The 14242-nt window shown below is 47.0% G+C and overlaps 1 protein-coding gene across 8 annotated transcripts in view; it reads right to left on the bottom strand.

The window, feature by feature from the left end:
* The window catches only part of VGLL4 (vestigial like family member 4), a 141645-nt gene that overhangs the window by 37439 nt on the left and 89964 nt on the right, over positions 1 to 14242 (bottom strand). The window lies entirely within an intron of this gene.

A 14242-nucleotide genomic window follows, 5' to 3' on the forward strand; every position in this document is an offset into this window, starting at 1 on the left:
CTCCGCCCCTCTGCCTGTCTTCCCTTCCTCCTCACAGAGGGGAGATGGAGTGTCCAACGTGGAGTGCCAGTGGCCCCACTAACTTTTAGAGGAGCCTGGTGATCCCCCAGGAGCTCGGCCCTTGCAAATCAAGCCTCACCCACGAGGCACCAGGCCCCTGCGCCCTTCACCCATGTTTCTCCATCGCTGGTGGGATAAGGGTGCTCTGTGTGGCTCCGTGAGGACCCCTGGGCTTTGGGAGCCATCTCATCAGATGCCAGATTTGTGGCAACAGTAGTTGCCACGGAAAACTGCCACCAGAGCAACAAACTGAAGTCACTCCAAAAAAGGAAGAGTCATTCATGGCACGAGCACCTGCTGTTACTCGGGAAGCAACTCTAGGGGCGGGAACAGCATCCCTGCCCCGTGCCCCAGCCTCCATCCTTGTACAAGTGTGTGGGCTCGTATGCGTTTTAAGCTCATCACACGGAGGTATGGCTTGTCTTTCAGACTGAATCGTGGCTGTCTGACATAGAACATCCATGGGAACCCTTTGAAAACACTGGAGATGTCTAACCCAGGGGCGTCGAGGATCCACGGAGGAGCACAGGCGGGCCTCCTCCCCCAGGGGGTCCCCTAGGTGTGATGGGGACATGCACGCGGTTCGTGCCGGGAGGGCTGTGTACACGGACAGCCTCATTGACGGATGAGAAAACTGTCTCCAAACATGGAGTGGCCTACGCAGGGTCACCGTAGTGAGAACCCACGCCCTCTGCCTCCTCCTGAACGCTGTGCACACCCCACGACGGCTCAGAGCAGAGGAACCAGGGGCAGAAGAGCCCAGTGAGGGGGCAGACGGGTCTGGTCAGTTGCATTTCTTCCTTCATCTCTGGGCCCCGGAAGAGGACCCGGCCCAACGCCGGGGACTGCAGAGCAGGACATGCTGTTGCTGGTGTGCACTCAGCAAAACAAGGTTAAAATTACTTTAGTAAAACTGAGGAGTATGTTTGGTGCACGAGCCAAGAAACCCATGGGACACTCTCCCTTTCTTTCGAACCGGGCACTTCGGGAAGCACCCTTCCCCTCCCCAGGCCTCCGAACAGCGAGGGGAGGGACTGGCTAACAGCTCACATCCTTCAGCCGTTAGAATTAGTGATCCCATTCTGTGGTCCACAATCCTATGATCAAGTAACCAGCCAATCAACATCTACTATGAAATGATTACACGTGAAACACTGAGCTGAGACACCAAAACCCAAAGGACGTACTTCAGATCTTACATGTACATACTTTTTTCTTTCTTTAAGGAAAAAAGATTGAATCCTCGGCCAAATTAAGTCTTCACATGAGTCCCATCTTGTCTCCTAACGCACACGTCAGTCTCCAAAAGAGAAACAGCAGTACTGCCTCCGATCACCCCGCTCCCCCTAGTTCGCCCCACACAGTCCTGTAAACTCAGCCTCCCGAGGTGCCATTCTGAGCACATCAACCCATCCTCATCCCAGACGGCCAGGAGCTTGCCAGTCACTGATAAACCACCACCCCACTGCTTCACCGCTGCAGGTCCACTACGTTTCCCTTCTTTGTTCCTCATATTCCTCTTTCAAAGCTCTGAGAATTTCAGCCCCGGAAGTCAAACTGGACTAGTCAACACTTCACAGAGAACTCAGAGTCTAACCTCAAGATCTTTACTCAGGTTCTTCCCCGTTTTCTTGTACTGAAATCCTACACATCTGGCAAAGGCCACTCACTAATGCCACCTCCCTCAGGTTGCCTTCCTTGATTCCTCAATCTGAAAGCCATCTCTTCTCCTTCTGAACACCCACAGAAATTCATCACTATGGCCCTTCCCTTCCCACTTTGTTTTGTACTTTGAAGCAGGGCACATTTTATTCATTTTCTAGACTTGGTGCACAGAGTACAATGATTCCACACAGCAGATGGTCAGTACACATCGACCATGAGTAAACACAGCAAGGTGTGCCCGCGTTAAAGTGTTTGGGGATGTGTTAAAGATCAAAGATAACGTAGGATAAGGAATTTTTAAAGATCTCTTTAAGAATATATTTATATAAAGAACTGTTACAACTCAACAATAAAAAGATAACCCAATTTAAAAATAGGAAAGGATCTGAACAGAACGTTCTCCAAACAAGAGCTGCAAATGGCCAGTAAGCACACGGAACGATCTTCAACATCACTAGCCATCCGGGAAACACAGATCAAAACCACAAAGAGGCGGCGCCTCGCAGCCACGAGGAGGGCTGGCACCAAAAGACAGACAGCAAGCGATGGCGAGGATTTGGGGACGTTAGACACCCTCGGGTACTGCTGGTATGAATGTAGATCGTGAAGCTGCCATGGAAAACCATTTTGGGCCAGCCCTCAAATGGTAAAACACAGAGTTACCATACGAGCCAGCAATCACCCTCCAAGGTATATATATCCAAGAGAAATGAAAACATACATTCACACAAAACGTATACATGAATGTCCATAGCAGCATTATTCATAATCACTAACCCCCCAAATATCCATCAATGAATGAAACAGATACAGAAAACATGGTCTGTCCACACGATGGAAGGTCATTCAGCTACAAGAAGAAATGCAGTCCTGGTTCAGGCCACAACATGGATGGACCTAGAAAACAACGTGCTGAGCGAGAGAAGACAATACAAGGGGCCACATACTGGCTGATTCCACTTACACACAATGTCCTGGCAGAGGCACAAAGCACGGAAGTAGGTCAGTGGGGGCTGGGGGCGGGGAGAAGGGGGGTGGGACAGGACTGCTGGTGAGTACAGGGTTTCTTTGGGGGATGATTGAAAAAAAAAAGTTCTAAAATTCATTGTGGTGAAAGTTGCACAACTCCGTGAATACACAAACATCCACTGATCTGTACACTTTAAATGGGTGAATTGTATGGTGATGCAAATTAAAGTTCAATAAAGCTGTACCTGTAAGTGAGTGAATGAAGACCCCCGTATCACGAGAGCCCTTTCTCACTCAGGTTTTCCCACAACTCACTGTTAAGAACAAGCACACGTTCATTTTCCCTGAAATAAAAATAAACCTCTTTGTGGCTATGGCTGCACCCATCTAAATGTGCTACGTCAGATAATTCTCCAAATATTTATCAAGTTAAAGAAATCCAAGCAGAAGCACTGGAGGTGACGCAGACACTTGGACTCAAAGTTCTGTTAAGCTCCAGTTCAGCTTTTAATCAGACTGCATGTCTGAGTGTCTGTTACACACTGAAGGCTGTGCAAAGTGTTGTCAGAAAAACAGATGATGGAACTGAGAGAGACCCGACCACAAGCAGGGAAGGAAAAAAACACACAGGGAAAGGAACTCATCCTGGTGTAGAGAAGACTTTTTAATGCTAATGTGCATTCTCAAACTCCCAATCCTTTGGTAACTGAAAAAGGAGAAAAGATGGTTTTTCTTTGTCAAGAACAAACAGGAGGGAGACCTGAGCTGTAGGAGGAACCCGTGTTTCAAGATTTTCGAGTTGTCTTAGCTACAACTGTCAGCTTAACTTTTTTTTTAAGTTACAATTATAACCAACTAAGCTCAATATTTAAAGTGTATTCGGTCTTTTAAACGAAGGTGATTTTATCCAGGTATGTGTTACTGAAGATCAATGCCTAACAGATACAAAAAATTACTTGATTGCTGTTTTGAGTCATGGGGGCAGTTCTAGTATGTGGATCACAAATATTCCTTACATATTTCTCCCAACTGAAGGTGAGCAAGGATTCTGGCCCCAAGTTTCCACAAGAACCAGCATGTATTAATTTCAATGAAAAAATAAGTTTATTAGAGAGAAAGAAAAAAGAAAACCACTTAGATTTATGAAGAGCTACCTAATGATTCTTCGAAAAATTAGAAGAAAATTCTGCTTCCAAAGTCAGAATAGGGGTGGGGGCCGGGAAGAAAAAACGAGACAGAAGGTTGAAACCTGGGAACACGTAGCCCCGTTTCAGAATCCTGCTCTTGCCGTATTTAAAAGATTCTAAAACTCCTTATTTCTTACATTAAATGTAGCTTAAACTGAAGTGTCCATAATCAATTGGCATATTGCTGTCTTTGGGGGTCATGACACAATGATTCATCTTAGACTGGACACAATATGGAACCTAACTGAAGGGTCTTCAAAACAGTATTTGTCTCTTTTTTGTTTGTCCTTTCATTTTTTAATGTGTTTTTTGAGGGGGAGGGTAATTAGGTTTCTTTTCTTTCCTTTCTTTCCTTCCTTCCCTTCTTTTTGTTTTAATGGAGGTACTGGGGATTGAACCCAGGACCTCACGCATGCTAAGGACGTGCCCTACCACTGAGCTATACCCTCCCCCCAGCACCTGTCTCTTTAGCCTTGGTTTCCTCATTTGTAAAATTAAGTGGTTCAATTGGCTCCTCTTGACGGCCCCCCTTCAGCTCTCCAAGTCTACACAACGTCCGTCTTCCAAAGATGGCCTTGCACAGCCCACTCAACTTGTACAGCACACACTTGACACGGTGGGAGAAAAAGCTGATTCAACCAAGCACTCTTAACTAATAGTTCGCCTCCTAATTGGAGGACATTTAGTTAAAAAGCAAGCACCCTTCTGAGTCTCAGTGTCCTGGCTGCAATCACTTATTCCAGTGCCACAAGGAAGCTACCATTTGTCAGCTGAATGAAACCTAAGAGGAATGCAGCTGGGTCCACGGAATGCAGACTTGACTTTTGTGGAGCTGAATGGTGGAGGCCAAGACCTTCAACACGGAGAGGAGGCAACTGATCCGGTTTCAGGGAGATGGACGCATCCCAGGATCAGAACCCGGGTCGCGATGCCTCCCCACCCACTCTGGGGGCCGTGCACCAGGCGGGGACTTGCGACTGCGCTGAAGACTGTGGCGTGACTCAGGAGAGATTAATCAAAATAATGGCATTTACTGTCGTTTTATGGCAATTAGTCAGAGAGCACGAAGCTGAAGTGACAGTGTCCGTGTTTATGGGAAAAGGGGAGGGACACTCAGACTGAGGAGCATCTTGCTTTAACGTTCAAGACAGATTTTTTTTTCCACAAAAATCTCTGTGCCTTGCCCAACAGCGTTTTCTGCCACAATTTAAATCTTTGCTGTGTAAGATTTTACATTCTACTCTCCTCCCCACCCCTTTTATCATGTCTGAACCTAAATCAAAGAAGTAAAACCACAGCTCGGCCCCCCAAGCCAGCCGCCGGGCCACGGGCTGTCTCCTGTCTGACCACAGCCCACGGCGAGCAGACTGACATCAGCGTGCTGGCAGGGGAGCACCTGATAAAACAAACGCACCCGAACATTTCACAACGCATCTCGCGCCTCACAAGCTCATGACGGAGCAGGGCAGCCTGGCGGGGCAGCCGGGGCCTATTCATTTTCCTCCAAACAATACTTCTTTGTCTCAGGGACTAGCAGCTGGGGAGGAGCCCGGGAAGTCTACCCCGTTCAAACAGTTCGACTTGTGGCTCTCCCCATTCTGCTGGACTTTTTTCTTTTCTCTAAAAAGGAGGGCTGTTAGGCAACATGATGAAACCCGGGTGAGCCAGCAGAGATAAAAGATGTGACGTAGTGTCTGCCAGGGGTACAAGGATTGCACGTGACCCTACAGCTCAGCGATGGGGCCCCTTTCCCACTGCCCCTTGGGGTACAACACAAAGTGCCTTTCCCACTGTCACTCCCTAGACTCGCGGCCCTGAAAACTCAGAGCCGACCGTACAGCTGGAGGCCAAACCTCCGCCAAAGGTCACTCTTGTCCAGTCAGCCAGGGGAGGGGCGTGGGGAAGGCGCTCCCAGATCCCAGGCTGAGCTTGGTTTGAGCAGCTCCCATCTTTTCTTTAGAGCAATCAGGAGATTGTTGAGAGAGAAAAGCAAAAAGAAAACCCTACAACCTGGGTGACTGGTGGCTAATAACGTAATTAAGGAGAACAACATCGCAGTTAAACTTGTGGAGTTGAAGCACACGGTTTCAGCTAGAATTTCAAGTACTCTGAATAATCCTGGAGACGTTGCACTGTGTCAGAGCTCTCCTGGATCTTACACTAGTACAATTTACTTTAAAAGCATTTAAAAGTATGAGCAGGTGTTCCTGGTTTTCCGGACTATAGTCCTGGAAGGGAGGTGGGAAACAGTAGCTCCTATCCTGCAGCCAAGGAAACTTGTGTTTCAGAAACGAGTGAACTGCTCAAGTCACAAAGCTGATCAGTAGAAGGGCTGGAGGGAGAAACGTGGCATTTACAGTTCCCAGTTTGCATAACCTTTCTAGCTAAGCAGGACACTTTACAGGTTAAGGGAAAGCAGTAGGAGGAAGCCAACTGAAGGGAGGAACTCAGAGAGCATGGAAGGGAGGGGAGGGAGAGGGAAGGGGGGAGTGAGAAGTGGGTGTCACGGGGCTGAACTGAGCCCCCCAAATTCATACTGCAGTTCCAACCCCAGAACCTCAGAATGTGACTGTAGGTGGACACAGCGCCATATGGGTGTGCCCCAATCCAACAGGACCGTGTCCGTGTAAGGGCAGATGAGGACACAGACACACACACAGGAAAGACCACGTGAACATGAAGACGGACAACTGCACGCTGAAGGGAAGGGCCTCAGAGAAACCAACCCTGCCAACACCTTCGTCTCAGAAGTCCAGCCTCCAGAACTGAGAGAGAATGAAAGTCTGCTGGGTGAGCCCCCCAGTCTGGGCTGCTTTGTTCCAGTGGCCAGAGCTAACTCATCTACGGAGGGAACGAGGAGACAGAAGAGGTGAGGACAGGGCTGAAACTGGGTCTGACGCAAAGCATAAAGTTCTTCTTCGCTTTGGGACCAAAGAGCTTCCACCACTTGGTCTGTGCTGACTGACCTAACAGAGCAGGACTGGTCTCCATGGAAGCAGTCTCCTGCCTGGAGACCACGTCCAGATTACAACCTGCCCTGGAGGGGAGGAAACCCATGGGCTGGCACAGAAAACAAGTGGATTTCTAAGTGCACAGAGACTTGTGCTGAACCTCGGTGTGAACAAACACACAGGAGGGACCCGGGCTCTCTCTGAAAAGCACAAGTGGAAGGGAGGGTCCCTGAGACCAGGTTGGGGGTCTCACCCAGGTTGCTCCCAGACAGCTGATGCTGCCGGTGCATGAAGGGTAGACAAAGTAGACAGTTCCTAATGAGTTTAAACTCTCATGTAATTCTCTAGGTCCAAAAGGAGAATGGGTAAAAGATAATCCCAAACAAATGGTAAGATGTCTATAATTTCCAGTATCCATTCTGAACATAAATACACAGTAAGATGTTTTAATTAAGGTGAAGAGAAAGGCTCATCTGATGTTAAAAAGCACTAACTAAAAAATATTCTAAAGTTAATTAAAAATTGTTATATTCACATCCACATGTTGCTATTCATTTAATTAGCAAGTTCTACCTCATTTAAAATAATTGTGCTGTACTCAGGGTTCAAAAAAAGTGCACGCAATCTCATTTACCCTACTGAAGTCACTTTATGACTGAGCTGTAGCTTCACAGATGAGGTAATACTAACCTGGGTGAAATTATCACAAAGTAAGAGGACTCAAGTGAATCTTACTGTCATCTTACACGTCATCTACAGAGATATACTACGTATTTATCATCTCAGCTTAAAGAAAAATTCAGGTACCTAACCGTGAGTGATTAGGCTGAAGATCCAGAGACGTCAGTGTCAGGTTGGATTCTGGCTTCATCAGTCATAACTGGGATTCAAAAAGCCTGAACACCTGTTCACAACCTTGGCTTCCTGAGCCAGACCTCAGAGCCACCCCAGCTTCTCTCCTTGGCCCCCCACCCTAGACTGTGGCTCAGACAGGGTTCCGAGTGCACCAGGGAAGTGGAGTCTCAGCGCCTCAGCCCTGCTTTCACTGCGCTGTGCCTGCTGGAGATCAGCACGTGGGAACAGTGAGTCACAAGTCCTCACGTGTCCCGTCTGAGGCCCCAGCACTGACACACGACCCGGGAACCCCACGGAGATAAGAGCAGTTCAAGAACCTTTGATGCCAAATGCACAAAACCCTCCTTAATGGGCAGGACTCTTCAGGCCCGCCAGAAATTCCTCACTGTGTTCGTTCGCAAATCTATGTTTGTAGCACATTACTGTTAACGAGAAAGAGGAGAATTATGAACGCAGTGTTCGCGGATGGTGCTGGAGTCGGGCACTTTGCTGGGGCTCACCTTCCCTTCTAGTAGAGCTTATCAAAGTGCAGAAGGACTCGCTGGATGCCGTGAAGCAAGAAAGAGGCCATCTTAACCTCTTCAGTGGGGGGCCACCCCCTTGGGGACTCCAGTGGCCATGAAGTAGAGGAATTAAGTTGGGGCAGGGAGGGTACCAACTCTCCAAATGTAAGTGGGTAAAAATATCCAAAGACACTCTCTTCCAGCCCGCTGGCGTGCAACAGGTTAAACACCTAAGGTGACAGGCTGGCATCTGCATTTTCAAAACAGTCTTCAATTGAAGGGAATCCTAGACGGCATGACTGGGCCAGGGGCCCTGGGAGGGATGAACCTCAGAGGAGGGAAGGAGAAGTGGGGGAGCGAGGGGAGAGATGGAAGATTAAACTTTCCTTCCTCTGACCTCCCCTAACACGGAGCCTCCAGAATGGACTTTCCACAGCCTGGCTATCTCAGGGTTACCCAGGCCAGCTCCTCTCCGTAGCACCCGCATACGGTCAGAGAACGCTCGGTGCAGAGAAACGTGGCGGGCTTTGGAATCAAAGGTGTGATCTTGGCAAACTCTCTTCACCTCTCCTGAGCCTCTATTTCTTCATCTAGCTTGAGGGATTTTTGTGAGAATTAGTGAAAACTTACAGGAAGTTCCCAGAGACCATGTATTATCACACAATCTGTTCAATCTCAGCCTTTGATCCGACTCCCACTTAGAGGCTGAAATGACGGGACGAAGGAGCTTCTCCAACGTCGCTCCCACCATTCACAAGGGTTCCTCTCCTTTAATGAAGTCAGCACGTATGCGGCCTCCACCAACTAAGCAGAAGTCAGACGCAGGGCCAGGGGTGAGCATTCCTAACCCGCTCCACCAGGAGCCAGCGGCGCGGTCTTGGGGCCGCTACCTGACTTCCCGTGGCAGCTTCCACACGTGTGAAAATGACCGTGTGAACCTGCACAGAGACCCTCATCTATTTCAAGGATTAAACAAGAAACCTGGCACAGTGCCCAGCATGTGGTAAACCAGGGTCCACCCCCTCATGCGTACTCTGGACTCGTCTGCTTGTTTCCAGGCCCCGATATCCCCAGCAGACTGCATCACGACCAATTCAGTCATCTCCACGTTCAAAACCCAGCCCAAAGGCCGCCTGCCGCCGCAGCCCCCAGCGCCCCCTCTGATACCACGGGGGCAGAGCTGAATGGCAGAGTCTGCCCGGCTCTGACCCCAAAACTACACATTTTTAAGCAATACCATTGTGTTTGCTGCTGTCTCTCAAGAGATAAACAGGCACTCTTGTTCTCTGCAGTATATTCTAGTCCAGACCCTAAGAAATCAGATGAGGCTCCTGGGAACCAATGCCAAATTCATACATAAACTGGCATGTGAACTCCTGAAGGCCACGGAGGGGCCAACCTATTCCAAACAGAAGCCTTCTAGGAGCTCTGAACCCCCAGCCATTGGAGGCCAGCAGGTAGCTGGGACGGGACAAGCACCCTGAGTCCGAGCTTTCAGGAGGCCACTCCGCTGTCCCACTGACAGGCAGAACCTCCCTGTGTTACTATCGCTGCCGAATGAACGCTGGTTCCACAAGCCAGAGAGTGAACTTTCCAAGGATTAAAATAGGGCACAAAGTCCAAAGATGCCACAACACTGAGAGTGAACGCAGCCCCGGGAACTCAGGCGTGCACGTGATTCAAGCGCCCAACAGTCGTGCAGACCTGGTAACACGGGCCATTTTAAGTAAGATTTTGTCAGCTTTATCACTGGAAGAGCCAAGGATCATGGACATCATTTTGTTTTTTCAGACTTTTTATTTCAAAAAAAAAAAAAAGGAAAAGAATAGGGTAAAGCTACTGAAAAGTTGAATGAAAAGTGAACATTCCTTTCCTTGGACCTTGATTCATTGTGTCTGTTTATCTACATGCTCGCACTTTTTAAAACTGTAATTGCTATAATGTTGAAGGTAACTTGCAGGCATGTTACAGCCCTAAATCTTCAAGTGTCTTTTACGAGCGATGATGTTCTTCCTTTATACACGCGGTACCACCATCACCCCCAAGAAAGTTAAAGTCAATACAGCATCACTGTCTAACATCCAATCCAGACCCACATTTCCCCAGTTGGGCTGTTTCTTGGTTGGGGGGCAGGGTGGGGGGAGAATCCAGAATCCAATCAAGAATCACACACTGTGATGCAGTTGCCATGTCTCTTTACTTTCCTAAAGGAACTTTTTTTGTCTTTCTTCCTCTTTCATGACATGGATGTATTTAAACAATCCAGACCAATGAACTGCCCCACGTGTGCTGGTGATCATGATTAGTTTGGAGCTGAACATTTCTGGCAAGAAAACGAGAGCAGTGATGGGCACTTCACCTCAGAGGGCACCTGATGCCACTCTGTCCCACCGCTGGGGAAACGAAGCTTGAATACTTGGTTAAGGTGATGCCCACGGAACTTCTCTGTCGTAAGAAGGTGACCTTCTCGCTTTCGCAGCAGTAATGGGGGGGCGTCTCGTCACTCTCACTCAACCTCCTGCTCTTTTATTAAACACTTTCATCTGCTACGCAAGAAACTAGAGTTAAGCTGGATAAATCATGGTACCCTCTGAGTACAAACTGGCACAAGTCCGATGTGGACACACATCTTTTATACAGAAGACAGTGTGAGAAAAATGTGATAAAGCCCCCAAATGATTAGGGACTGGCGCATACACTTCCTGGAATACAGCAGGTGCTCAATATATACCTGCTGCATTAGGGGCCTGTATACTTCAAATAAGTTATCGGCACTCACTTCATTCTCTCAATTATCCCATCTCACATCCCCTCAGACCTCGGCAGAAAGTCTCCCAGCACAGTCATCCAGCCTCCCAGCAGGGGCGATTAAAAGCCCCGATGGATTCGATGGCTGAAATGACGTCTAGACCACCAGAGCCCATCCCTCTAGCCTTAGCCCTCTCCTCCCCATCTTCCCGACTCCTCCAGCCTCCGCTGCTCCTACTGTGCACTCATGCCAGGAACGCTCTTTGGTCTCCCTGTCTCCACACCACCTGGCAAGTTCAAGGGGCAAATCCTAGTGCATCATCCTCTGCTCAGAAAGCCGCCACCCAAGCTCTCTTCTTGAGATGGTCCTCATCCCCAAATGATAATTAAGCGAAACATACTCTTGCCACCTCCCCCTGGAAATTGACACACAGATGCTGGTGCTAATTGCTGAACCCGGCCCCTTCTTCTTCCCCAAAGAAGGTTTGGGATTTAGAACTGGCAGGAGAAAAGAGGGGATATGGTTCATTCAAAAGCATTTTGATGCCTCGTATGTTTGCAATCCAGTCTCTGCCTCAAGGAACTGCAGTTCTAGTAGGAGTGATAAGTCACGAAGGTTAAAAAAGAAAAAACCCTAAGGAAAGAACATAAATACCAAAAAAAAGAGATGTTCTTTAAATGTGTGAATTGTATGGTATAGGAATCACATCTCAAAAAAGCTATTACCAAAAAAAAAGAAAAAAGTTACTGAGGACCACAAAGAACTTTGGCTTACATAGGTTACATGTATCTCTCTATTAATGATTACTATATTAAGAATTAAAATCGGGAGTTTTCAAATATTCATCTGAAGATATCAATAAACCCATTACATGTTGAAAATAAAAAAACAGAGAAGCTACGGACATTTTATTTGAAGAAGACATCAACTCTAGCTCTAATAATCTACTCCGGAGTGGAACTTGGAAAACGGGTAGGATGTGGACACATGGGAATAGTAGGAATGGACATTCCAAGTGGGACACCCATACGAACACAGGCAGAAAGCAAGAACGACGCTGTGTGTGTGAGATCAGTCTAACTGGAACAAAGGGCCCACTTCTTCTATTGGCAGAATAGATGGATGGGTCAGATGATAAAGGGCTTTGAGCACAGGCAGAGTTCGGACCTGATGGCACACCACTAGAGGGCAACACTGTAGGTGCTGATGCAGTGGAAGAGCAACTTGAGAGAGAAGGGTGGTCTGATGATGCTACAGGGGGTGATGCTTGGATGGACACACCTGAGCCGCGATGCATGTGGCGGTGCAGGCGGGGCGGGGACCAATGTTCATATCTGAGGGCGAGGAGAAGAGGCAAGTCCAAGAGACAAGAAGGGAAGATCAGAGAACTGGACAGGTGTTTCAGGTGCCACCTTCACCTGATCCCTTCAAAACAGGCCACCCCCATCCTCTTCCTGATCATTCCCTTACCACGCATACTGATCTTTCCTGTGAATCCCCAACCCCTAAGGTGTCCCTCCCCACTCTCTCCCACTTACTATATATAAAATAAACAACAGGGACCTACTGTATAGCACAGGGAACTATATTCAATTTCTTGTAATAATATAATGGAAAAGAATCTGAAAAGAAAATAGGTATGTATGTATGTATACGTATAACTGAATCACTTTGCTGTACATATGAAACTAACGTTGCAATGAATATTTTTTTAGAAATAAAAATTTTTTTAGAAATATTCATGTTGATCTTTTCTTCTCTACAAATTGAGAAACTATATGATAGAAAAAGCCAAAAAGCTACACTTTTTTCCTGGCTTCTCAATATATTAGAGGGAAAATAAAGACTGAGCAGTGTAACTCCCCATGTTAAGTTCCACAGGCTGATCTAACAAGGTTTAATCAGCCTTCTACATCCACATTTTCATTACTGTCAGTGGACAGTATGAATAATATTCTAGTAAGATTATTTTTATTGCTGGAGAAAAAAATTCAGTATACCAAAACTCATTTTCTTTAACTAGAAAAAAAATACAGATATCGATTGTTTTCGTGGCAGGAGTCGTGCAAAGAACTCCAAATCTTCCATGATTAAGCAACACTCATTCAACAGACATTTTCTGGGTAACACCTGAGTTGTCAAGAACAAGTATCAAAAACACCTCAAATAAGAATGCATATTCATAGAAGAAAAATGCCGAACAGTGATTTAAAACAGACTCCAATGAAATCTACCCTGTGCTAAAATAAGCCAATCCTAAAAAACTATAACATGTCATCATTCATGTTAAATTGATGTCAAGTTAATATACAGTTATGTTGGGGTTTTTTCACTGTATGCAGTATATTCTGGAGTCCTTTTATGGACAAGTTTTACTTCAATCACTATAGTACGCATCCGCTATGATTAAAAGATGTTTGCATTCCCCAACCAAAAACTAAGAGACCATTGAAACTGAAGCCTAAAAGTATATTGACCAGCTTGAGACAGCACTAAAACATTTACTTAAGATTTACTGGAGAGGCAAACAGCTAATTTCATATATAGAAAAGAGTATTTCATATCAAAACCTGTTTTTATTTCAAGTTAAGATAAATGCGTAGCCACGGTTACAGCAGAACCAGAGACAATGGGCTCAGAGAGGTTTTCTAAAGGGACTACTGCAGACTGGGTCCCCATATTTTCTTACTAATTGGACATCTTTACGATGTCCTGGTAAAATCTTATAAGACCCTTATACAAATCACATCCAACCAAGGAGAACTTTTTGTATCCTCACCAAGTTCCAAGAAGAGAGACTGTTAGGTGATAAACTAAAAAGTTTATCTATAAACTAAAGGCTCACCTGAAAACAAACATTCCACCTGCGGGGGAACTGTGTGTTTCACGATGCTGCATTCGCAGGGGGTGTCCCCAGGTGGGGCGTCTTAAAATGTCGGGGAGGGGGGTGCCACTGACAGGTTTCTCCTCCTTCGCGCCCTCCTCCCCACCCCCGCCTCTCCTTTCAAGTTTACATTATCCAGTGAGCAAACTCTATCAATGAGAAGCCAGAAGGGCTGGCCCCCTCGGACATATTTACTTGCGATATGAAGGTCAAACACCCATTGTGCTCATAAAAGTTGTGGCCTTTCGAGGACTTCAGGTCTCTCCTCACCTCCAAGTGACTCATTAAGAAGCAAAAGAAAGAGGGAAATGGAGCTGATCAAAGGCCAGGCTGTCATTAAATGAAAATGAAGGAAGACGAAAGGCTTGCCCTCCACTTCAAAGGCGCAGCTGAGCTCAGGTGCGCAAACAGCGAGGGGC

Source organism: Vicugna pacos, chromosome 17, assembly GCF_048564905.1.
Source record: "Vicugna pacos chromosome 17, VicPac4, whole genome shotgun sequence".
NCBI lineage: Eukaryota > Metazoa > Chordata > Mammalia > Artiodactyla > Camelidae > Vicugna > Vicugna pacos.